Source organism: Diceros bicornis, chromosome 22, assembly GCF_020826845.1.
Source record: "Diceros bicornis minor isolate mBicDic1 chromosome 22, mDicBic1.mat.cur, whole genome shotgun sequence".
Taxonomy (NCBI): domain Eukaryota; kingdom Metazoa; phylum Chordata; class Mammalia; order Perissodactyla; family Rhinocerotidae; genus Diceros; species Diceros bicornis.
In genome coordinates, this window is record NC_080761.1 from 2,089,998 (window position 1) to 2,114,907 (window position 24,910).

At 39.3% G+C, this 24,910-nt stretch overlaps 2 long non-coding RNA genes across 4 annotated transcripts; both read right to left on the reverse strand.

Moving 5' to 3' along the window:
• Positions 1–1,045: 1,045 nt before the first annotated feature.
• On the reverse strand, positions 1,046–7,196 carry LOC131419896 (uncharacterized). The gene is made up of 3 exons (XR_009223375.1): positions 6,249–7,196; positions 5,061–5,304; positions 1,046–1,060 (listed from the first exon to the last, which is right to left on the reverse strand). It is a non-coding gene; the product is annotated as an uncharacterized LOC131419896 (long non-coding RNA).
• Positions 7,197–17,135: 9,939 nt separating this feature from the next.
• On the reverse strand, positions 17,136–22,720 carry LOC131419889 (uncharacterized). 3 transcript variants are annotated; one of them, XR_009223360.1, is made up of 4 exons: positions 22,669–22,720; positions 21,535–21,712; positions 17,613–17,811; positions 17,136–17,196 (listed from the first exon to the last, which is right to left on the reverse strand). It is a non-coding gene; the product is annotated as an uncharacterized LOC131419889 (long non-coding RNA). The 3 variants fall into 3 exon arrangements; XR_009223359.1 differs by having other exon boundaries at positions 17,140–17,269; XR_009223361.1 differs by lacking the exon at positions 17,613–17,811 and having other exon boundaries at positions 17,140–17,269.
• Between the last annotated feature and the right edge of the window lie 2,190 nt (positions 22,721–24,910).

The window sequence follows — 24,910 nt, forward strand, 5'->3', positions numbered from 1 at the left end:
ACTGCTGCACAATTACTGGAAATGCTGAGAGTCATTTGGAAAAGTGTAGAAGTCGAAAGAGAATGTAAAGTACATTTCTCCAATGTCAAGTCCTTTGAGCCTCTGTCTAGTTGTACCTTGAAGAGATGGAAGATTGCTGTGTCCAGCAAAGGACACAAGAGAACAGGCTGCCAAATTGAGAGCTTCCCACTGACCACAGAATGCCTGGCAGATACTTGGAGATGTCGGGGGAAGAGGGAGAATCTCTCTCTGCCCTTTCCCTTAAGGTTCTTCTGGCTGGCCAAATAATCAACAAGACAGGTTAGCAGGAGAAAATAATACCAAGTTTAATAACATGTATACATGGGAGAAAGCAGGGACACTGCGTTTCTCAACACAATAGCAGAAATTCTCGTCTTAAATACCATTTTCAGCCAATGACAAAGGAGGATTTTGGGGGTGGGGGGAGTCAGTTACAGGAGATTACTACTAAAGCACAGTAAACAAGAGTAAGGTTTATTATGTAGCTCAAGGCCTCACCTTCCACATTGATAAGTCACTAGAAATGAGCTCATCCCCCTCTCTTCCCAATACAGAGAGGGAGATACTTTTACGAATGGAGACTTACCTTGTAAATGATTGTCTGGCAACTCCTCGCAGGGCCATCCAAAGAATGTGGCCAGAGAGACAGAACTCCCGATAAGATGGGCTTGTTGGTGCCTTTTCTATTGTAACCTCTATCCTACATTATCTTTATAGCAGTCATGATAGATCTGTTCTAGGAAGGAGCCACCATGTCAAATTCTTTAGGCAGTTAGTGGGGGAGGTCAAATGTCCCTAGAGAAAACAACCAAGGTAAAGAGATAGATTTCAGGGTGGCCAAATCTTGATCTCCCACAGTCCCGCCTTTGAAACTAAAAGTTTCACAGTCCTTTTGAAACTTAAAGAAGTTTCATAGTCCAGAAGCTGAGTTGGTAGATTGTTTCATCTCACTGAACACATTTCTTAGTCCTGATAATAGATCAGTTCAATTAAGTTCATTTTGGAAGGTGGTGATGCAGGTGGGCTCTCAAGGTTACGCCTATATTGTGGAAGCAAACAATCAAGTATTTAATAGAAGTATTTCTATGTAAACAAAAGAAAAACAAGGTTAATGGTTGGAGCAAGTTGTAAAACAGTTTCTGAGTTCAGAGGACAGCCAGTGAAGAAGAATTTCAGATGTCAGCGTCAAAGCATCTTTTGCAGTTTAAAATGTCTCTGATGATGTCATCAAGTAATCTCTTAAGTTTGTATCAAGTCCATCAGCTTCAGTTTGTAAGGCTTCAGGAAAAAGGGCAGGTTCAGTTTTTAGTGATTTCAAATGAAAATGATGGAAAAAATCTAAAACGTTAGTTTGGACATCTGTAGCCAGATATTTCAGGAGACTAGAAGAAATCAGGATCCAGTCCCGTCAACAGATATAAAACAAAAACCTCAAAAGACAATTAACAAAACTAGGATCTAATATCCGCAAATGTATACTATAGTTTTTACTGAAACATAATTTTTTTTCTCTAAAATCACCCTCATTTTTATCAAAGATAGCCAAATTAAAACTAAGTAATTTGCAAAATAAGTCTAGTTTCAATAGAGTTGGACCAATTATTTACATAAGTACAGCAAGAATAGCAATTGATCACATAGGCTCTTTTAAATCTGCTTTGCTGGAACTTTTTGTAAGGAATCTCACATTGAACTTCAAAAGACTCTCGAGGCCAGGAAAGCCAAGCCAAGGATTTTGTCATCAGACTTTGCCTGCAATACCTACAGATTTGGGTGAATTCCTCTCTTCCAAGGTTCCCCCCAAATATTTCAAGGTTCCTTGTACCTGCCAGACAAGTAACATTCTTTATTTATCCTGGTAAGTGCTGCTTGGAACATAAGGTACCAGGCCAATATTTCCACGTGTCTTTATTCCATAAAGTCCAATCTTCATTCCTCAAAAGCTATATGGTTATATCGCAAATATGATGTTCCAGTCACAACCTTGGTAATATAACAAGTGTTTCCAATTGTGTCTTGTTATAAGGGGAACAGATTCTTATTGAACTTATGCAAATAACCATATTGCCATGAAAACAACAATACTCACTTACTAAGAGTTTCCAAATCCTGGAGGGATCAGGTAGAGAGAAAAAGATAAATATTTCCATTTTACTTACAAAAATATCATTTATCAAATTGTTATACATCATAGCTAGCTCAGGAGAAACAAGAAAAAGTTTTCCTTAAATCTGAAAAAACATTAAAAATTCAGCAATACTTCAAATGAAAAATCATAAAAATTATAAGCATCCTTATCAGTTTATTCAGTCCCGTGTAATCCATTCTTGATCTCAATCTTTTTGTTAGCAGCTTCATGAAGTTATCAGTCTCTCCATCAGATGTCTGTAATTTCTTACCAAGTTTAGCTTTATGATCAGAAAGTTTACCAGAAGCCTGTACTTCAGTGTAAATGTCAGAGTCCTTTCCAAGAATTTTTCTGAAGTTGAAACATATTTTGCAAAAACATTAGAGCAAAGAAATGAGTCTGTAAACAACAAGACCTCAAAATGGCAAGTGACAAAGAAATTTGGTTAATTTTGTGACATACAACACTTTAAAATAATAATAACCAGAATTATGACTGATAATCAGGACAGATCAGAATTTCAGCAATGTTATACAATTTTAAAACACCTATATCAATAACATTTGCCCACATAATACCACCTAAGAAGGTTTTATCTTCACTTGTCTGACAATGTTTTCTATGAAATTTAACATACTGAATAAGCCTAATAAGTTTAGTATCTTCCTCCTTATAGGAAGAAAGCAAATTTCTTTGAGAAGTTTCAGGGCCCTTTGAAAATTCTCAAAGAAAAAAAGACTTATTTTAAGATATGAATTTTGGTGGAGCTTGTCAAAAATATAATCAAAGCAAACAGAACATTAACAGTCCAAAAAGCCTTAATAGCGAGACCTCAGTCTTTTGAACGTAGGAAATTATTTTAACAGGTTTTTTTTTTTTTTTTTTTTTAGGTAGAGTTACTCAAAGGTAAAGAAAAATCTTTTATAACCTCTTTATCAAGTTTAAGCAAATTACCTTTTTACGAGAAATTTCAATTTTGCACCAGCTTACTTCTGCTATTAAAACTCATTTACTTAATTAAATTCATTTCAATCTTAGCCAACTTGACCATACAAAAACTCCTTTTCCAGAATTCCTCTTCCACAAACCTTCTATAACTTTCTTTTTACATCTAGAATTTGTCCCATGTCTTTCTTTTCCCTTCTAGTACTTGAGGACAAATTTATCTTTCTTAACCAAACAAAATATTTCCATTCTTTGCACCTTCTTTATACATCTTACTTTCCTTGTACACAGACATATTTTTCTTAATATTTAGTAGCTTCAATCACATATATTAATTAGAAATTTTAACCTTTAGAAACCTTAATTTGTAAGTAAAAACTAAACAATTATAAACTTTTTTTTACATTAGTATCTTGTGGCTTGGAAAATTTATAAACACTTCATAACTTCTAGAAACATGTTACTTTATAGTACAATCTTTTAATAAAACACATGTTTACCAATAGACCCAAAACACCTTTTAGTTTTCCTGTAATGAAAAGCCAAAAGTAGACAAACGTACATTTAGCAATCAATGTCTAATATCTTATCTTATTTGGAAATGATGATACTCAGAGAATTTTTTATCATAAATTTTAGCAAAACTCTAAAAGTCACCAAAAAGAGTTTGGAAGCTCTAACCACCATAACACATAATTATTGTTATAGTTCATCCAACATTTATCTTTTTCACAACTATTTACTTGTTCCCAATAATTATTTAGATTGCCTATAAGACTTCATAAGACTTCAGATAAAATTAGCCATCATTTAAATTACTATTTTTGTTAACCAGTTCTGTAATAGAAATAACATCAGTTTTTTCCTACAAAATTTCATGTAAATTTTATCACCTCTTATACCTTTAAACATAGTTATCATTAAGATTTTTATCAATAGGTCTTGGTCTTATAATTTTGGACAATGGAAGCATTCCCAGTCAGACATTTTAAAACATACTCAGGCAAAGTTGATGTAACCTCTATGTAAAATTAGCTCAAACATTCCAACCTTTATAATCTTATCAACACTTACACTTTTACATGTTCTCAATTCAATTGTAACCTGAGTCAAGGTCTTAAGGCTAGTCAAATTTTTCCCTTCCTTTTTTTTTTGGCCTTTTCTTAGGTACCAAATAACTAATTATGTGAGAGCTCTCAAAACATTTTTTTTTCCCCCAATTTAGAAGTTTTTCCAATTCAAAGGATCCATCGTCTGGCCATTGACGAGTAGGATCTTCATTTGTATATTTATTCCAATAGTGACTCGAACCAATAAGACTTTTTAAGGAAAGACCCGGAGGTAACTTTCCACGCTTAGAATAAATCTACCATGGACGCAAAGAGGAGTCCCTGGTGAGGGCGCAGATGATGTAGCCCCCGTGATCCACAGAATTCACTCCCAAAGATATTCAGAGAAAGTAAAGACCTTCGTTGCACAGGCGGTAAGGATGATGTCTCCGATCTCCCACAATAGTGTGGGACGCCTCCAGTCACAGACCCGCTAATCTGTGACACCGGGCAGGCGATACTGGAATGGGATTTTTCCAGCACTAACAAGCAACGAAGGTAAAGACGACAAAAGCCCTTATGGACTGGGCCCTTTATAACAAATTCCCCTGAGAGCTTGGCACAGCCAGACAAAGAGACAGTTCGGAACCCCAGTCTACTCGACTGGCCACCGAGGTGCACCCCGGTAAATGCACCTTCCGTATGGTGGAGACCAAGGAGAAGATTCTCACTGGTCACAAAGCCAAGTTTTCTCAGGACACAGAACAAGACAGAGATTACTCTGGGAGGAAAAGGGATCAAGATCAAAACCAAGAGTACTCTACCAAATTTAAACCAAGAGTCACTAAAAGCCCAAGAAACTAGTTTCCCAAATATTTTCTCCTGCCAATGTAAATTTAGAGAGAAAAAATTCTCACCATTTCCTTCCGCCAGACTCCGCAGATAGAGATTCCGAGAGGCTGACATGGTAAGAAGTCTTACCTTTTGCCGGCTTTTGTCAGGCGTTCCCGTATCTCACCATCTGCAGTAGTCCAGGGAGAAGGCAGGTCTTCCAGCCAGAGAAGGCAACTTGCCAGCCAGTGTGGCTCCTGGCGACTACGCCAAAACTGTCGGGGGAAGAGGGAGAATCTCCCTCTGCCCTTTCCCTTAAGGTTCTTCTGGCTGGCCAAATAATCAACAAGACAGGTTAGCAGGAGAAAATAATACCAAGTTTAATAACATGTATACATGGGAGAAAGCAGGGACACTGCGTTTCTCAACACAATAGCAGAAATTCTCGTCTTAAATACCATTTTCAGCCAATGACAAAGGAGGATTTTGGGGGTGGGGGGAGTCAGTTACAGGAGATTACCACTAAAGCACAGTAAACAAGAGTAAGGTTTATTATGTAGCTCAAGGCCTCACCTTCCACATTGATAAGTCACTAGAAATGAGCTCATCCCCCTCTCTTCCCAATACAGAGATGGAGATACCTTTACAAATGGAGACTTCCCTTGTAAATGATTGTCTGGCAACTCCTTGCAGGGCCATCCAAAGAATGTGGCCAGAGAGACAGAACTCCCGATAAGATGGGCTTGTTGGTGCCTTTTCTATTGTAACCTCTATCCTACATTATCTTTATAGCAGTCATGATAGATCTGTTCTAGGAAGGAGCCACCATGTCAAATTCTTTAGGCAGTTAGTGGGGGAGGTCAAATGTCCCTAGAGAAAACAACCAAGGTAAAGAGACAGATTTCAGGGTGGCCAAATCTTGATCTCCCACAGAGATTAAATCTGGGCTTTGTCTATGGGTGGACCCTGAAAGGAGGATTTTGCTTAAATGACCAGAGAATACACAACCATTTTTCTTGATAATAAGTAATACTTACCATGTAAATTTCTTCATAAATCTCTGAATAAAATAAAAATATATAACCCATATAGATATAGACTCTTACTGACAAACCCCACAGCCTTCTCTAGAGAGCCCAACAGAAAACGTCTCAGCTGACTGTGAATTGGTCTTCTCTAAAAGCCAGCCAGCCCTTCACTGATAGCCCTGGATAAGGAAGGACAGATAAAATTCTTTGAAGATGTTTAGCTGAATTCAGAAGCAAAAATCCTACCTCCAGTTGGCTCCTCTGTGAGAATGGATGGCCGGCCTTATTTCACAGGCTGGGCAGCTGAGGTTTCAGATGAGCTTATTTGCCCTGTTCCCCAGGGATGCAAAAGGAGGAATGTGACATTCATTCAGGGCTGAGATTTTGCACGTAAAGATAGTGTTGTCGGGATAGAGGGAGAATCTCCCTCTGCCCTTTTCCTTAAGGTTCTTATGGCTGGCCAAATAATTAACAAGACAGGTTAGAAGGAGAAAATAATACCAAGTTTAATAACATGTATGCATGGGAGAAAGCAAAGACACTGCGTTTCTCAACACAATAGCAGAATTCTCATCTTAAATATCATGTTCAGCCAATGACAAAGGAAGATGTTGGGGGTGGGGGGAGTCAGTTACAGGAGATTACCACTAAAGCACAGTAAACAAGAGTGAGGTTATTATGCAGATTTAAGGCCTCACCTTTTACATTGATAAGTTTCTAGAAATGAGGTCATTCCCCCTCTTCCCAATTCAGAGAGGCAGATACCTTTACAAATGGAGATTTCCCTTATAAATGTAAATGTCTGTCTGGCAACTCCTTGCAGGGCCATCCAAAGAATATGGTCAGAGACAGAACTTCTGATAAGATGGGCTTGTTGGTGTCTTTTCTATTGTAACATCTATTGTACATTATATTTACAGCCATCATGATAATAACTCCTTCCTGAAACAGATGTTTTGTTTTAAATACTTTAGGCAGTTAGTGGGGGAGGTCAAATGCCCTCAGAGAAAACAACCAAGGTAAAGAGATAGATTTCAGGGTGGCCAAATCTTGATCTTCCACAGGGTCATAGAAGGGAATAAAGATTTCAGCAAATTGGTTTTTTGTTCTCTACAGTGGAAGTAATTTAAGAAGATAGTCTCTCACTCCAACTTCTCTTCCCTGTTCTCTATCTGTAATATCGCTGTAAAAATTCTCTCTGCAAAAATTTCAGTCTTTTGGGGCCGGCCCGGTGGCGCAAGCGGTTAAGTGCGCGCGCTCCGCTGCGGCGGCCCGGGGTTCGCTGGTTCGGATCCCGGGCGCGCACCGACGCACTGCTTGGCAAGCCATGCTGTGGCGGCGTCCCATATAAAGTGGAGGAAGATGGGCACAGATGTTAGCCCAGGGCCGTCTTCCTCATCAAAAAAAAAAAAAAGAGGAGGATTGGCGGATGTTAGCACAGGGCTGATCTCCTCACAAAAAAAAAAAAAAAAAAAAAAAAAAAAAAATTTCAGTCTTTTTTCTTTGCAGTCTATTATCATCTTTACGAATTCTTTGACTTCACCACCTTCTTGGCACCACAGCGCTAGCCATTGAGATATTATTATAGATTCAGTTTTGCAATTTCATCCTCTTATCTCTATTTCCTCTGTCATTTCTTAGTTTTAGTTCTTATTGTATCTTATGCTTGAAAACATTTCAAGCTTACAGAGTATATCAGTTCGTTATCTTCTCAACTTTTTATTATCTAAGTGCCCTCAAATATCACTTTTTTTAAAAAAGAAGTGAAATAGATAATAGAACAATATATTGTAATAAATTGACCACTTATAAAATTAAGTTCAACCTGCAATCCCTCCCCACTTAACAGCGACCATCTTTTATAACTCACCATGCTTTAGTTTGGGCAGGGTCAGTTTATCAATGATTTCTGGATGTTTTAAACCACATGAGACAAATACAGTGTAAGGTAAAATTGTTACTCTTGCAGAAGTTGTAGAATATCCTGATGGTTATGGAAGTTGGTGGCGGAGAACCCGAATCATATGAAAAGTAGTTGATTAATTAGCACCTGATAGAATTTGTTAATTTGGTAAGGACAATAATAAGACATAAATGTTGAAACGATAACTTTGCATATCAGAGTATTGTCAAAGGCCACTGGGGAAATTCATAATATTCTCAAATACCACAAAAAATGACCACTTTTTCATAAAAGATGTCATACATGATGGCACCATATACTTCTGTCAGAAAATTTGCAATGAAAGAAATTAAGACTTGAGTCATTTTAATTTTAACTATTTGTTTCTGCTTACTATTAGGTTAAAAAACCCTTTTAGAAATAAAGTGATAAGGGATGTACTTGCTTAATTTTTATTTTTTTTAAGAAAAAGTCTTTTTCACATTTAAAAAAAAATATTTATTTGTATTTATTTTATGCTGAATTTATTTGTGTGCCCAAAGCCTTTTTTTAATTAACTACCACCAATTCTTTTCAAACTCTTTCAAAAAGTTGAAGAGGAGAGAATACTTCTAAAGTCATCCTATGCAGTTAGCACTACCCTGATATGAAAGCCAAAGACACTAAGAGAAAAGAAAACTACAAGTCAGTATCTTTGAGGAATATTGATACAAAAATCCTCAATAAAATAATAACTAACCAGATTCAGCAGCATATTAAAAGGATTATACATCATTTTTAAGTGGGATTTATTTCTGGAATACAAGGATGTTTCAATATATGAAAATGAATAAATGTAATAAAGCACATTAACAGAATGAGGGAAAAAAACACAGGATCATCTCAATGGATGCAGAAAAAGCCTTACAAAACTAAACATGTTTTCATGTTAAAAACACTAGAAAACTCTCAGAGTAAAAGGAAGCTACTTCAACATAATAAAAGCCAGATATAGAAATACACAGAGAACATCGTATTCAAGGGAGAAAGACTGAAAGCTTTTCTTCTAAGATCAGGAAAAAGGCAAGAACGCCCACTGTCACCATTTCTATTCAACATGGTATTCGATGTTCTAGCCAAAGCAATTAGGCAAGAAAAAGAAAGCAATAGCATCCAAATTGGAAAGGAAGAAGTAATATTATATTTGTTTACAAATAATATCTTATATGTTGAAACCCCTAAAAATTCCACAAAAAAATTTTTAGAACTGATAAATTCTGCAGAGTAGTGGAACACAAAATCAACATGAAAAAATTAGTTGTTCTTCTATACATTAATAATAAGTAATCTGAAAAAGAAATTTAAAAACTTTACATTTTTATTTACAATATCATCAAAAAGAGAAAAATACTTAAGAATCAACTTACTCAAGGAGGTAAAAATTCTAATGATGTTTTTTGCACAAATAGAAAAATCTATCCTAAAATTCATATGGACTCTCAAGGGACCCTAAATAGCAAAAAGAATGTAGAAAAAGAAGAACAATTTAGAGAAGTCACACTTCCTGATTTCAAAACTTACTACAAAGTAATCAAAACAGTGTGGTACTGGCATAAATACACACAATATACTAATGAAATAGTATAGAGAGCCCAGAAATAAACCTTTGCATATATGGTCAAATGATTTTTGACAAGGGTGCAAAGACCATTCATTGGAGAAAGGATAAGTTTTTCAACAAATGGTGATGGGAAAACTAGATGACCACATGCAAAAGAATGAGATTGGACCCTTACCTTACACCGTATACAAAAATTAACTCAAAATGGATCAAAGATCTAATATTAGAGCTGAAGCTATAAAATCCTTAGAAGAAAACACAGAGTAAAAGCTGCATGTCATTGGGTCCAAATGCCATTGCCAACAATGATTTCTTTCATCTGACACCAAAGACATAAGCAACAAAAAAAACACAACAAATTGGACTTCATCAAAATGCAAAAGTTTTCTGTATCACAAGATACTATTAACAAAGTAAAAAGGCAACCCACAGAATGGTTGAAAATATTTGCAAATCACATATCTGATAAGGGATTAATATCTAGAATATATAAAGAACTCCCACAACTCAACAATAAAAAAACAATCCAATTTAAAAATGCACAAAGGACTTGAATAGACATTTCTCCAAAGACATAAAATGGCCAGTAAACACGTGAAAAGATGCTCAACATCACTAAGTATCAGGAAAATGCAAAATAAAACCACATTGAGATACCTCTTCACACACATTAGAATAGTTTTATTATCACAAAATCAGAAAATAACAAGTGTTGGCAAGGATTTTGAAATATTGGAACCCTTGTGCTTGGATGGTGAGAATATAAAACTGTGGAAAACAGTATGGCAGTTCCTTCAAAAATGAAAAATAGAATTACCATATGATCTAGAAATTCTACCTATGGGTTCTGAAATAACAGAAAATATATTTATGGATCTCTGTCTCCAGTTCCTGGCACAGAGCTCCTAAAATCCTTGTAATTTCCTAAATGATAAGAACACTAGGAGCATCTCTTGTTCTAATATTTGTCTTTGACCCCATCCTGACACAGAGCTCCTAAAACCCTTGTAATTTCCTAAGTGATAAGAACACTAAGAGAATCATTTCTTCTATTGAGGCAACTCTGGGTGGGCTCCTGGATGGCTCCTGGATGGGGGCTGGTCACCGGAAAGACCAAGCCCCGATTAGAAGCTTGGAATTTTTAGTCCTATCCCTTATCCTCCAGAGAGGGGAGAGAGGCTAGAAACTGAGTTAATAATTGATCATGCCTACGTGAGGGAGCCTCCATAAAAATCCCAATAGAATGAGTTTCAGAGAGCTTCCAGATTGGCAATGACAAGGAGTGCTTGGAGAGTGGTGCACCTGGAGATGGCATGAAAGCTCTGTGCCCCTTCTCCATACCTTTTCCTATGCACCACTTCCATCAGGCTGTTCTTGAGTTATATCCTTTTATAATAAACTGGTGATCTAGTAAATGTTTCTCTGAGTTTTGTGAGCCACTCTAGCAAATTAATCAAACCCAAGGAGGATGTTGTGGGAATCTCTGGTTTACAGTCACTCAGTCAGAAGTACAGGTAACAGCCTGGGCTTCTAACTGGCATCTGAAGTTGAGGTGAGGTTGGGTGAGTGTGCAGTCTTATAGGACTGAGCCCTTAAACTGTGGAATCTGATGTATCTCTGGGTTGACAGCATCAAATTGAGTTGAATTATCTTACAACCATCTGGCATTCCCAGAATTGCTTGTTGGAGGTGTGGGGAACCCTCCCACATGTGAAAAAATGAATCTCAGAACACCATATATGGGTATAAACCCAAAAGAACTGAACGCATACATAAAGACATATACGTACACCCGTGGTCTTAACAGCATTATTCAAAATAAGCAGAAGCTGGAAGCAGGCCAGGTGTCCATAAATGGATGAGTTGACAAAATTGTTGTGTAAAACACAGTGGAATACCATTCACCCTTAAAAAGGATGGAATTCTGACACATGTTATGACATGGATGAACCTTGAGGACTTTATGCTAAGTGAAGTAAAGCCAGACACAAAAGGAAAAATACTGCATGGTTCCACTCATATAAGGTACTTAGAGTAGTCAAATTCATAGGAATAGAAAGGAGAATGGTGGTTCCCAGGGTCAAGAGGGAGGGACAACAGGGAGTTGTTGCTTAATGGGCACAGAGTTTCAGTGCAAGGTGGAAATAGATCTGTGGATGGTTAGAGGTTATCACTACACAGTTATGTGAATGTACTGAATGTCACTGAACTGTACACTTAAAAATGGATAAAGTGGTCAATTTCATGTTATGCATATTTTATGACCATCTAACAACATTAATTATTTTCAACAAATGAACTAACACTAGCTACATGCAATAGCATGGATGAATATCACAACCATAATGCTGAATAAAAGAAATTATATTCAAAAGGCTATATATTTTATAATTCCATTTATATAAAATGCAAAAAAGAAACAAAACCGAGGTCTAGCTTCCAGTACTAGTGGAGTAGCTTGTTGAACTAACACTCTCACAGATAACAATGATAAAATCTGCATGAAATATTATATATATTTATATAGAATCATGTATCTATATGTAATACACATATAATAAATGTGTATATGTATGTATGCATAAATCTCTTCCAAAGGCAAGCAGAACTGAAGGGGAGTCTTCCCTTGAATCATGGGAATTTTACCAGGAGATATTTGCAAGCTTGAGTTTTTTGCCTCAAAGCATTCCAAAATCTGTACATGGCCCAGACGGGAAAAACTATAGTATTACTTGTAATGTTAGAGGATGTATTTTGGGGCTGACAGAGTAGCCGGAAAGTTAGGGGAGAAATTCTGGAAGGGAGGGAACCACAAAGAGGAAAATCTTAAAATATGTATGAAAGTCTGCCCCCCCCACACACAGCAAATTGGCAGATCTTTGAACAACACACCTGCAGGGTAGGCCCCAGAGGGCGTAGTGTAAAAACAGCAGTTGGAAGATGAAAGAACTGAATGAGGATTTCAGCTATGCCCATCGTAAAGGAGATAGGATTGGAGTTTCAGTCCAGCCAAGTTAACTCTCTGCTAGAAAAATAACAACACTCTTCACAGGGATACAATAGAATCCAGAGTCTCTATAACTATCATCCATGGTTTCTAGTACATAATTTTAAAAATCATGAGATTTGAAGAAATAGGAAAATATAATCCATATACGACCAAAGTGGGCAGTAGAAACTATTCCCAAGGTGTTGCAATTAGCAGACAAGGATGAGAAAACAGCTTTTATAAAGATGATCATGGTGGTAAAGAAAAATATTCTCATAATGAATGAACAGATGTAGAAATTCAGCAGAGAAATGGAAATTACAAAAAAGAACCAAATAGGAAGATGAAATACAGAAAATATTTTTGAGTTTACTGGTAGATTAGAAACAGTAGAAGAAACATGAATATAGAGCAATAGAAATTATCCAGTCTGAAGAAAAGAACATAAAAGTTTTGAGAAAAATGAAGACAGCCTTAAGACCTGTGAGATGAGTGAGTCCCCATCAGAGAGGGGAGAGACAAAAAATTAAATGAAGCAGAAAGGCAAATCAATGAGTAATAGCATAAAACTTCCAAAATTTGGTGAAAAATCTAAAATTTTAGATCCAAGAAAGTCAGGAAACACACAAAATAAAATACAAAATAAAACCATACCTGGGCACATGATAGTCAAGCTGCTAAAATCCAAAGATAAAAAGAAAATTTTGAAAGCAGTCAGGGAAATACATATGTACAGGGGAAGACATTACATACAGGGAGAAATAATGTGAATGATGGATGATATATTATCAAAAACAAAAGAGACAAATCAACAACAAAATGACATCTCTGAAGTGCAGAAAGAAAACCCAAAAGTCAACACAGGATTTTATATTTAGCAGAACTCACTTTCAAAAAGGAAGCAGAAGCCACAATAAGATACCACACACCTATTAGGTGGCTAAAATAAAAAATAAATTTGCAACTACAGAGTGCTGGTGAGGACTAGGAGCAACTAGAACTGGGAATGCTACATGATAGTTGCATTCGGAAAACACTTAACAGGTTCTTATAAAGTTAAACATACACTTATTATATGACTCAGACATCCCACTCCTAGAGATTTACTGAAGCAAATTGAAAACTAATGTTTAAACAAAACTCTTTGCATGAATCTTCATAGCCATTTTATTCATAATTGTGAAAAACCGGCAACAAACTAAATGTCCTTCATCAGGTGAATGGAGAAAGAAACTGTGGTGCATCAGTACATTAGAATACTACTTGGCAATAAAAAGGATAAACTCTTGATTCACACAACAACAAGGATTAATCTTGGATGCATATCTCTAAGTGAAGGAAGCCAGATTCAAAAGGCTATATAGTATATGATTCCATTTACATGACTTTCTATAAAAGACAGCATTAAGGGATGGAAAATGATCAGTGGTTGCCAAGGAATGGAGTGGGGGAAGGGGTTGACTACAAAGAGACAGTATGAGAGAATTTTGGGAGTGAAAGAAACAGCGCTGTGTGGTACCGTGGACGTGGATACATGACCGTAAAGTTGTCAAAACCCATACAACTGTACACCGCATAGAGTGAATTTTACTCTGCAAATTTTAAAAATCAATCAGGATGCTGGGGAACTCAGATGGAATGCAGTGACAAATGTACCTCACTGTGTTACAAGCATGTGACATAACCACACAGAAGGGGTGGGGATGAAAGGTCCTGACCGAAGTAACTTTGGAAGACAGTGTTTTGATGGGATACTGTAAAACTAAAGTACTGTACAAAAACACTGTACTCTAGGTGGTAAATTTGTTTTTCATAAGGGTATGGATTAGCGATTCTGAAACTAGTTGACACATTAGTAAATATATTGTAGATAACTGGAGTTAAGTTTCTCACTGTTGGTGAAAGAAGTTACAAATAAACAAAAGGAGAATGCTGGAATAAACTCTGTGGTGCTGGATTGGAGTTGGAAGTATCAGTATGAATACATGTCTCTTTTAATATATCTATCCAGATAGATAGATAGATTGATAGATTGATATATCGATAGGTAGATGTGTATACCTGAGTTTACATTCATACATACATTTCCAAGCTCTGCTGAGAGGGTCTAGAAGCAGTGACACCCTCGTATCAATGGTCACACCTAGCTCCCACATTTTGGTTTCTAAATATCATTCTTCAATAAAAAGAACCAGGTTTTCTTGGAGAAATGGCTAATTCAAATCTGGGGATGGGAAATACAATATGAGCCTGGAGCTTCTTGTAGTGCCAGAAAGTAGGAAAGTGCTTTCAAAAAAAACCACAGAAAATGATGAGATGTGTCAAAAGGACTCAATCTGGGCTGGCCCTGTGGCTTAGCGGTTAAGTGAGCGTGCTCCGCTGCTGGCAGCCTGGGTTTGGTCCCGGGCGCGCACCACTTCTCTGGCCATGCTGAGGCCATGTCCCATATACAGCAACTAGAAAGATGTGCAGCTATGACATACAACTATCTACTGGGGATTTGTGGGGAAAAAATAAATAAATAAAATCTTTAAAAAAAAAACCAAAAGGAATCAATCTTAAAGACTTCTCAACGGCTCAAGCTGGAAAACTGGGAGCAACAAAATAAATAATGGTAGCATTGGATTATTACCCAGAGAATAAAATAAATATCCATGAGTCTATACTGATATAAAGAAGATTAAATAAGAAAGGAAGAAAGAAAAAAAGGGGGGGAGAAGAAAGAGAGAAAGACAGGAAGAAGGCAGGGAGAGGGAGAGGGGAATCTTCCTCACAGAATTCCAAATAATAAACGCGGCTGGATAGCATGAAATAGAAAATCGCCACTAGAACACCACAGTAATAATTACTGTGGGCAAGACTGACTGATGAATGCAAAAACTGTGAGTGAAACTTAGAGAAGAAACAGTACATTTGCAGATCCTCGAAGCATTTCCCTCCCAATACTTAACATTTTTCTCTTAATTTCTTTAAAAGACCTATGACTATTTAAAGAAAAATCATAACACTGTATTGTGGGATTTATAACATGGGTAGATGTAAAATTTATGACAACATAGCACAAAGGACAGACAGAGGTAAATGGAACTGTTCTGTAGCAAGGCTCCCATATTTTACATTGGTTAAACTGGTGCACTATTGAGTCTAGGTAGGCTGTGATATGTTAAAGATGCATATTGTTATCTGGATCAACCACTAAAAACTGCAAAGGTGTGTCACTTAAATGCTAATAAAGGAATTAAACAGCATACAAAAAGGGTTTGTACAAGAATGTTCACAGGAGATGATCTGCACGTCCCCAGGAGGAAGACGAGCCCACTTCGGGGCATCCACAGAGCAGAACGCCCTCAGCCATGCTGAGGAGCAAACGCTGACACACACGTGCTGGGTGAATCTCATCTACCTCATGCCGAGGGATGCAAGCTAGACAGAAAACAATACATGTGGGCTGATTTCTGCCAAGATGAACCTATGGTGAAAAAAACAGAACAGTGGTTGCCTCAGGGGAAGGAAAAAATTGCCTGGGAAGGAACAGGAAGGAGTTTTCTGGGGGTGAAGGAAATACATTATTCTTAAAGGGGTGAAGGTTATATGGGCATGTTTATTTGCTAAAACTGTACGATTGAGATTTGTGCCTTTCAGTGTGTGTACATCTTACCTCCCCACACACACAAAAAGGACTAAAAGAATAATAAACTGAGGTGAGAATGGGATGGAGTCTGGATAAAACAAAAATGGCAGATGATTAATAGTTGTTGAAGTTGGGTGATGGGCCTACTATGCTATTTTGTTTATTTTGTATATTGTTTAAATTTTCCTGTAATAAAACACTTGTATAAGAAGACAAACTCGATATACAGTGTTTGCTGGTAAGATATTGGTTACCTTTGGGGAGGAAGGAGGGAGAAAGGGATTGTCAGGGCCTGAATGAAGCTGGTGCTAGTTCTTGGTCACACAAGTGTGTTGACTTTGTAATAATTTTTTGAGGTTTACACGGATGACCTCTGCATATATTTCTGTATGCATGTTATACATCAATAAACACTTTAAATCCTGCATATTTGCACAAAGATAAACTCAATATCTGAGAACAACAGCTGAGTTTTGTTTTAAAGTGGAACACATTCACTCATGACACCATTAGATGGATTTTAATACTCCCAAGTATCTATTAATGCCCTCACCCTTCCTTGGCGCCCTAGGTCTTTCCATTATTGCCTCAATTTGGCAAGTGGCATGGCTTTGAGTTTTTATGATGCAATCTTTTTCCATCAACGTCCACCCCCATAATGATGCTCACCAAGGCCTTGACATCTAGCACAGTGCAGTGTTCACAGCAATCACTCAAGACCTGTGGGACTGGGTTGAATGAGGAAGAAAACAAGGAGCAATGATGTTCATAACTTATGTCTAAGTGTCATATCGTGACTTAGGAAATTGGTAGGATTTTTCGATAGATTTGCTATGCCTTCTAATTTTTTCTATTTAAAACAATGGGAAATAGGGTCTCAGAGACAGTCTGACATTTCAGGCACAGATTACTGACAACTATTAATGGTATATGACTTTCCCACCTCATCTTAGTTTTCAGTTTTTAATTCCTTACCTTGCAAATGACCTAACTTTGCTTTTTCTAAATCTTGTAGTAATACTGATGCTCCAGAAAGTCGGGCCACGGATATTCTGCTGTTGTGCATCCTCTCTGCAAAGAAGTGGAGCTGTGCATCCACCAGTCTGAGAAGCATGTGGTGCTGTAGTATTTGGAGTCAGAGTAGCTAAATGGAAAAATAACTTCAGAGAGTTATCACCATAACCCCCAACAGCAACAAATTATTTTGCTTAACTATTTTGTGATTCTGAGGTTATATTTAAAAAGGGATATTAAAACTGGTTGCCAAGGAGCCAGCCCTATAGTAGAGCAGAAATTGAATATTACCTTCCTACAAAAACTTCCCTGACATTGTGGGAAGGACCAACGGGAAGTTTCAGTGCTGTTGCCTGTGTTAATGAGGCCACGAGGTCCACACTGGGATAAGGAAGTCCAGTGAACAAGTCTGTGTGCAGCGTTGGAGAAGGGGCGTGCGTGTGGTCCCCTGAAGTGGCTTAGGAGTCACTTACCAGTGCACCTAAGTTTCCCGTCTGTATATGCAGGAATTGGGGCTGTCCAATGTGATGTTTTCTCCTTTTTATGACATGGCTCACGGCAGTCCTTCTAAGACTCCTGACCAAGGTATGGGCCCTTCAGGCAGGCGGGGTCCAAAGGGAGGATCTCTGCAGCGACCCTGACCACAGGGTCCAGAGGGAGGATCATGGCAGCCTGGAGGGATGGAGGGGATAGTAGGACAAGTGGCCTTGAAAAGGCAAATTCCAGGATCCCAGTCACCCGGTATTTCCATTTTAGATATTGAATTTACATTTCAAATACTGGCCAGGGAGCTTCAAGGAGGGCTGCAAGCAACCTCAGCAACAGCCAGGCTGCTGAGCCCCACCCCTACCTGAGTACCGGCCTCAAGGGATGCAGCCCAACCACGCTGCGCAGACTCCAGGCGGTGGGCAGGGCATGGAGGGTGGGCATGGTAGAGAGAAGAGGCATGATAGAGGGTGGGGTGGACAAGGAGAGGAGTGGGGCCCAGGGGTGGAGGGACAAGGAGGGAGTTGGGGCCCCTAGCAGTGCATGCTGGGAGCTTTTGTTTCTCAACCGCTCCCGGCTGGGAGCTTGCAGGACTACAGGACTACAACTCCCGGGATGCTCTGGGCACGGGGCAGTGCCTAGTCCTGAGGGGAGGAGCAAGGAGGTGTGCTCTGCACTGTGGTCCTGCACCTGCTCCACGTGGACTGAGTCTCAGAGGGATGTGATGGGACGAGAAGGACCAAGGAGTTAGGAGGGTGTGGTGGCTGCATGGGCAGCCGCGGGCCTGCATCGTGCAACTGCTTTTGTCCAAAATTGAAGCCGGACTCACGTCTATTCCACACCGCCTCCCTCCGTTGCTTGATTCCTCCTCCCACCTGCATGTCTGTGGGTCTTTCCACAGCCTCCTACCTAGTCCAGGGCCAGGTGCTTCTCTAAAGTGCCTATGGGAACTAGTTTGACATCCCAGAAACTTTCCTCTGCCTGCTGCCCTCTGCCTTCTGCAGCCAAAGTGCCATCATTTCATCAGCTTTTGGGAGAAATTCGCCCTTGTGGCCCCTCTTGCAAGCACAACTTAAGAGCTTTGCAGGGTGGTAACAGTGGCTGTTGCTTGACTTTTTCGCAGATTTGGAAGTTGAGGCATCCATGAGGTTAATCATTGGTTTCCCCAGGATCCGCCAAGAGCATCGGAGAACAACCCAATTCCCAGGCAAGTATCTAATAGAACATTTTCACCAACACTTTCCAGTGCAGGGGCCTCTGAAACAGCATCCTTAAGATGAAAATAGCTTAAGCATTTTGCCATTTAGATTGATAGCCTAATCTCAGCTCAGGCCTGAGTGGCCAGTCTCTCAGGGACACGGGTGACGACTCTGATTCCTCAGGAAGAGACTGGTGGTCCAGCTTTGGGAGAGGGATGTTCAAGGTAGACAGCACTTGGGCAGCATTTGAAATCCATCAGCTTTAACATCTCTGCTTTGGATTCTGGCAAGGTTCCAGGATAAACACACCCAGGGATAGTCAGATGTACCATATTCTTTAAAAATTGTTTAGAGTAGTGAAAGGAACAGAGCATAAAATATCCTGCTTATTTGCAAAAGATGAAATGCAACCAAGACCTTGTTTTTTTCTTTTGTTTTTTGAGGAAGATCAGCCCTGAGTTAACATCCATGCTAATCTTCCTCTTTTTGCTGAGGAAGACCGGCTCTGAGCTAACATCTATTGCCAATCCTCCTCCTTTTTTTTCCCCAAAGCCCCAGTAGATAGTTGTATGTCATAGTTGTACATCCTTCTAGTTGCTGTATGTGGGACGTGGCCTCAGCATGGCCAGACAAGCGGTGCATCGGTGTGTGCCCGGATCCGAACCCGGGCCACCAATAGCAGAGCGTGCACACTTAACCGCTAAGCCACCGGGCAGGCACAAGACCTTCTTGTTAATTTTTTTCTGCTCATTCTCTTGCCTGTACTGTACGCTTGAATGCAGAAATAAAAAGCTTGAATTGCCAAATTCTTTTTTCCTGAGATTGGTAAATTAACTTAAAAGTCTTATTGAAACCTGTGGAGGAATGGTTAGCAGCTTTCATGATTTATGTCATCTCTAAAAATCTGGGCGTTGATCTACATGAAAAAAAGTCCTTGTTTATATTACACATCCCAATAGGTTACATTTCTGATTCCTGAATGTGGGATATTATCAAAACAACTGAAAAACCTGGTCATGGAATCTGGACTCTGTCACTTTGTCAAGAATTTGCCTCTTTATGAATTAATGACGCATGAATTCCTTGACATTTTTGTAAAGAACGGAAGAGAAACTCTGTAGTGTCTCTGAATGTGGCAAGACGGGGAATTCTCATTAGACTACATCCTTGGGTTCTTCTCTCGTGTTCAATAGGCCCGGGTGATAGTCTGTGTGGTCAGGTGCAGCGCCACTCCCTCAGCCCCCAGTGTTCCATCCTATTCTGGCCTGTGCCTTCTTCAGGGGGTTCTGATTACACTCGTCCACAAGGGTTGGAAAGAGACATTGTAACATGAGGATATTCATCATCTTATTTTATTTTATTTTTTTAGATTTTATTTATTTTTTTCCCCCCAAAGCCCCAGTAGATAGTTGTCTGTCATAGCTGCACATCCTTCTAGCTGCTGTATGTGGGACGCGGCCTCAGCATGGCTGGAGAAGCGGTGCGTGCCCGGGATCCGAACCCGGGCTGCCAGCAGCAGAGTGCGCGCACCCAACCGCTAAGCCACGGGGCTGGCCCTTTTTTTTTTTTAAAGATTTTATTTATTTATTTATTTTCCCCCCAAAGCCCCAGTGGATAGTTGTATGTCATAGCTGCACATCCTTCTAGTTGCTGTATGTGGGACGCGGCCTCAGCATGGCTGGAGAAGCAGTGTGTTGGTGCGCGCCCAGGATCCGAACCTGGGCCACCAGCAGAGGAGCGCGAGCACTTAACTGCTAAGCCACGGGGCCGGCCCTCATCATCTTAAAACAAGGATTAATGGAGAGGAAAATCTCAGGGTGTGTGTGCTCCGATGCACTGCTGTTGGGGTGTGGCCGCAGTGACCACTGTGCTCCCAGCAGTCCCCACAATGGCTGTCTCAGACGTTTGATCTCCTGGTGCAACCACAGCAGCTGTTGACAGAGCTGGGCTCTTGTGGTTCAGTGTCTTCCTTCAGATTTTGTGGCTCTGACCCTCCTCTGCTCGCCGCCTTCCTATTCCTATCTGCTGCGTTGATTGCTTTTAGTTGTTTCCTAGGAGCCACTGTGTGTAACTGTATTTCACAGTGTCTTTAGGGACCCACCCTCACTACACGAGTCACTGTACAACAGCGACTTATCCTGGTGTAGCCCATGTTCATCCTCTCCAGTGGAGCTGTGAAGAACCCTGCTTACTCGGAGCTCCTCTCATTCTCATGCTGCTGGGGCTGTTATGAAGCTGGGTATCTCGTCTTTGGTCTCATCAACATTACTCTTTTCATCAATTATTCTGAAGTTGGAGACGACTTTGTTAATAATGTGGACACTGACTGTCACAGGCACTTTTATGTATCTTCCCCAACAGCTCTGTGAAGTAGGCCTGTGATTCCCATTTTACAGGGGGGGACACTGAGGCTCAGGGAGGTGGAGTAGCTTCCTTCATGCAGTGTCTTGGTACATTTTGAGTCTCCACCTGGAACTCCACCTCTCAGGTGTGTGCCCTTAGCTGGTGTTCGACTTTGTGCCTCTCTACCAGCCTCCCCAAAGACACAGGCCCCATCCTGAGTCCACTGTCTGCTTGATGGCAGTCACCCTGCACAAACAGGCCCTGGGCGGGGAGTGGACTAGTGGGCCGTGGTCCTCCAGCTTACCCTGGGAAGGTACTAGGTTTCTTGCGAGAGCTGGAGCAGTGGAAGATACTGACCGTCACTCACCTGGAAGGTTTGTTGTGTAGAAATACTTCACTGACTTTTTGCAGGTGTCGTGTCTTCTTTGTCTTCATTGCTCCTCTGGGCTTTTTCCTACAGTCCGTGCTGTGCAGTAACATACAGTACAGAGACTGGTGAACATAATGCTGTTGTCCTGCACCAAATGGTCACATCATTCATTTTTCTAATTATGAAAGAAATACATATTGTAAAAAAAGTCACAGTACACAGATCTGTATAAAGTGAAACCCACCCCTTTCATCCCCTTCCCTGAAAGCTCACTCCCCTACTCAGAAGCCACTACTGTTAACAGGGTGGGGTTTATTCTTCTGGAAATTTCCTATGAATTTATAAATACACATAAAGTTTTTTAACATAAATTACATAACTACATCGTTTTGCTATTTGCTGTTTCCCAAATCATATATCAAAGACGTCTCCCCTTATCAGTGCACATCATTCTAACTTACCATGTTAGATGTTTTAGAGGTATTCCAAAGAACAGGAATACCATAATCTGTTTACTTCTTCTTTGATAGAAATGGGATTACATCCAGTTTCACTATTATACATAATGCTGCCGTAAGATCCTTGTGTGGAATTAATTACACTGCTATTCAACTGCTCAATTTGCATTGTTTCCTTTTAGTCAGACACTATGACATAAGATTTTCATGGTAATTATAGGGAAATTAATTTTATCATTGAATAAATACATTTATGGGGAAACTGGACTTCAAGGTCATCCATCTCAATATTGTGGAGAAAAATCATGAAACTTAGAAGGTGTGCTCCATCACATTCTAACAAGTCATGTTAACAATTTAAAGTTGAATGTTTGAGTAGCCTCTACTGTCTCTCTTCCAAAGACGGATGACTTCTTCTTTTCTTGAAAACTGCTGACTCCAGGGGCTCTCAGTTTGGCTAGAGAGGATAAGATATTGGTGTTGTATCTGTTTCTCTTCAGCTGTAGGCTGCATCTTCTAAAGATCATAGAATTGAACATGGTCCAATTGATAGATATGATTTGAGTCAAAAATTCAAAGTAATGAACCTAAGAGAGGAATCTATAACTTGGGTTCTTAATAAAAAATTTCCTTTGATATCCTTAAGTTTCTGTGATTACTAGTAAAAACTCACCTATGGGTGAAGAGATGTAGTTCTTCTGGCAATGTCTGGCTTGAACATCCATACGTAAGCCTGCCACACCCGTATGTAGATTAGACTTGATCTCTTGAAGACCTCTACCCTTGGTGTTTGACCTGGGAAAAATAAGAATTTAAAAAAGCTGCTGTTATTAGCACTCAATGCTAGATACCCATTAAAGAGTGAGTTTGATTTGGTAAACCAAAGGGAGTATAAGCAGAACAAAGTCTTTAAAATCTCTAAAATTTCAAAAAATTCTAATTTTTTAAAATATAACTCTATTTTTGCCACAGTGCAAACTGTGTATATATGAATGAAATATCCCTCTGTCCATTTCTTAACTTGTTTCCATTGATTTGATGGATTTATCCTCTAATCCGGATTCCAAGTGTGAAAGAACATCTTGGTCCTTCAAAGAAAAGAAGCCATTGAAATTTGATTTTCTTTTAGCTCGACATCCTACAGGTTTGAAGAATAAATTATCATGTAATGATACAACGATTCTGAAATCTAATTGTTAATTAGAGGGGTGTAAGGGATGATTGAATGGTGTTTCATCCCCATGGTCAGGGGTATTGTACACATGGATGTGTAAACACGATTCAGGAAGCTGCTTCACCCCCGTGACATCCCTGAGAACCACAGTGCAGGAGGATCTAGGCACACAGCCATCTGCCTCGATCTCCTGGGTTACATGTAGATCCAGGGGTCTTGAGAGTGGTTTCAGGGCAGTTAACTTTTATCTATTTCCCCCCTTCCTTCTCTCCAGCTTATCTCAAACAGTCTTGACTATCATATTTTAAAGTAAGACCAATTATAGTTATTTACATGAGTTTCTTGTTCATTATTGCAGAGTAATAATCAGGCATACCATTAAATATCATTTAATTGACCTAATTAAATTTGTTGTACCTTATAATTGATTAGAACACTAAGTTTAGTTCAGAGTTTGATATTCACCAAATGTGTTAATCTGCTTACAACTGCCATGTGTCTCACTCCTCTTAGATATGTATCTTTGGCCCATCACAAGATTTTAATGAATGAAATCATCATAAATTAAGATAATGTACTGTCTTTTGGATGATAAGGAGGCATATTGGTCCATTTTGGAAATATGCCCATCTGTCTTTGCTCCCCATGGGAAGTTTCTGGTCACTAGGTCTCCAGGTGGCTTGCACAAGCCCTAGGTCTGTAATAGTTTGGTGCCTCTCCTTCTACTTGGGGTAGAAATAAAAGAGATCAGAGAGACTTATTAATGTTTTGGTTGCATGAAGTCTTCGATGAAGAATATCCATACATATTGTTCTGGATAGCTCTCTGTTCCTAAGAGTACTGGTTACATTAAGGGCTTGTCAGGAACCGTGAAAGGTATGATATTTTACCTTACCTGCAAGCTAATAAGTCAGCCTACCATGGTCTTATAGATGCTGGCAAAAGAAACTAGACCCATGGGTCAGAGACAAAGGACTTAACGACACAGCAATAACAGTGGCCCGAGTATCAGCATTTGCACTGGTTCACTAAATCCCACTTCCTACAGGGTGATACACAGTGAGCCAGCTGACATGCAGAGGGTTGCAAGAGCTCAGAGCTTAAGGAACTCAAATCTTTGATAATGGACAGGAAGTCTGCTGACCTTTGCGCCAGGGAGGGGTGTTATTTCTATTATACTGGGCAGTAAGCAAACCTGCCCTTTGTTCCAGAGGAGGCCACTATTTCTATCTTCCAAGGCTGACAGCTCTACACACATCCTTGAAAAGATATCCTGGTTTCACTGGCTTTCAAAGATAAGCTTGACTGAGACTCGATCATCATTCAGTTCTTCTGTTTCCTTTATTGAGATTGTGCAAATATGCTCTTTTCTCTGTAAAGTTCACTAACTTTATTCATACATAAGGGATGCTTTTGGTTTTATTTATTAAGTTGAGATTTTCGTATTAGAGCAAATGATGAACTTTCATGGGTTGTGTCTGAAAGTATACTTTTCCAAGATAAATGTGAAAGAAGATCAGGACTCACAGAACTCTGCCACAAGGAGCTGATAGCAACTCAAATGATTTTAATTTGAATAGTGTTTTGTACAACTTTCTTCCATCTTACTTCATCCTCTCTGCTTCTTGTAACTCCCATATGGGAATGGGGCAGTTTCAGGGATTCACTGAACTCATTTACAATATTCAAATCATTTTGTCTGTTGTTTTTTTTTAATTGAGGTAAAGTTGACATACAACAT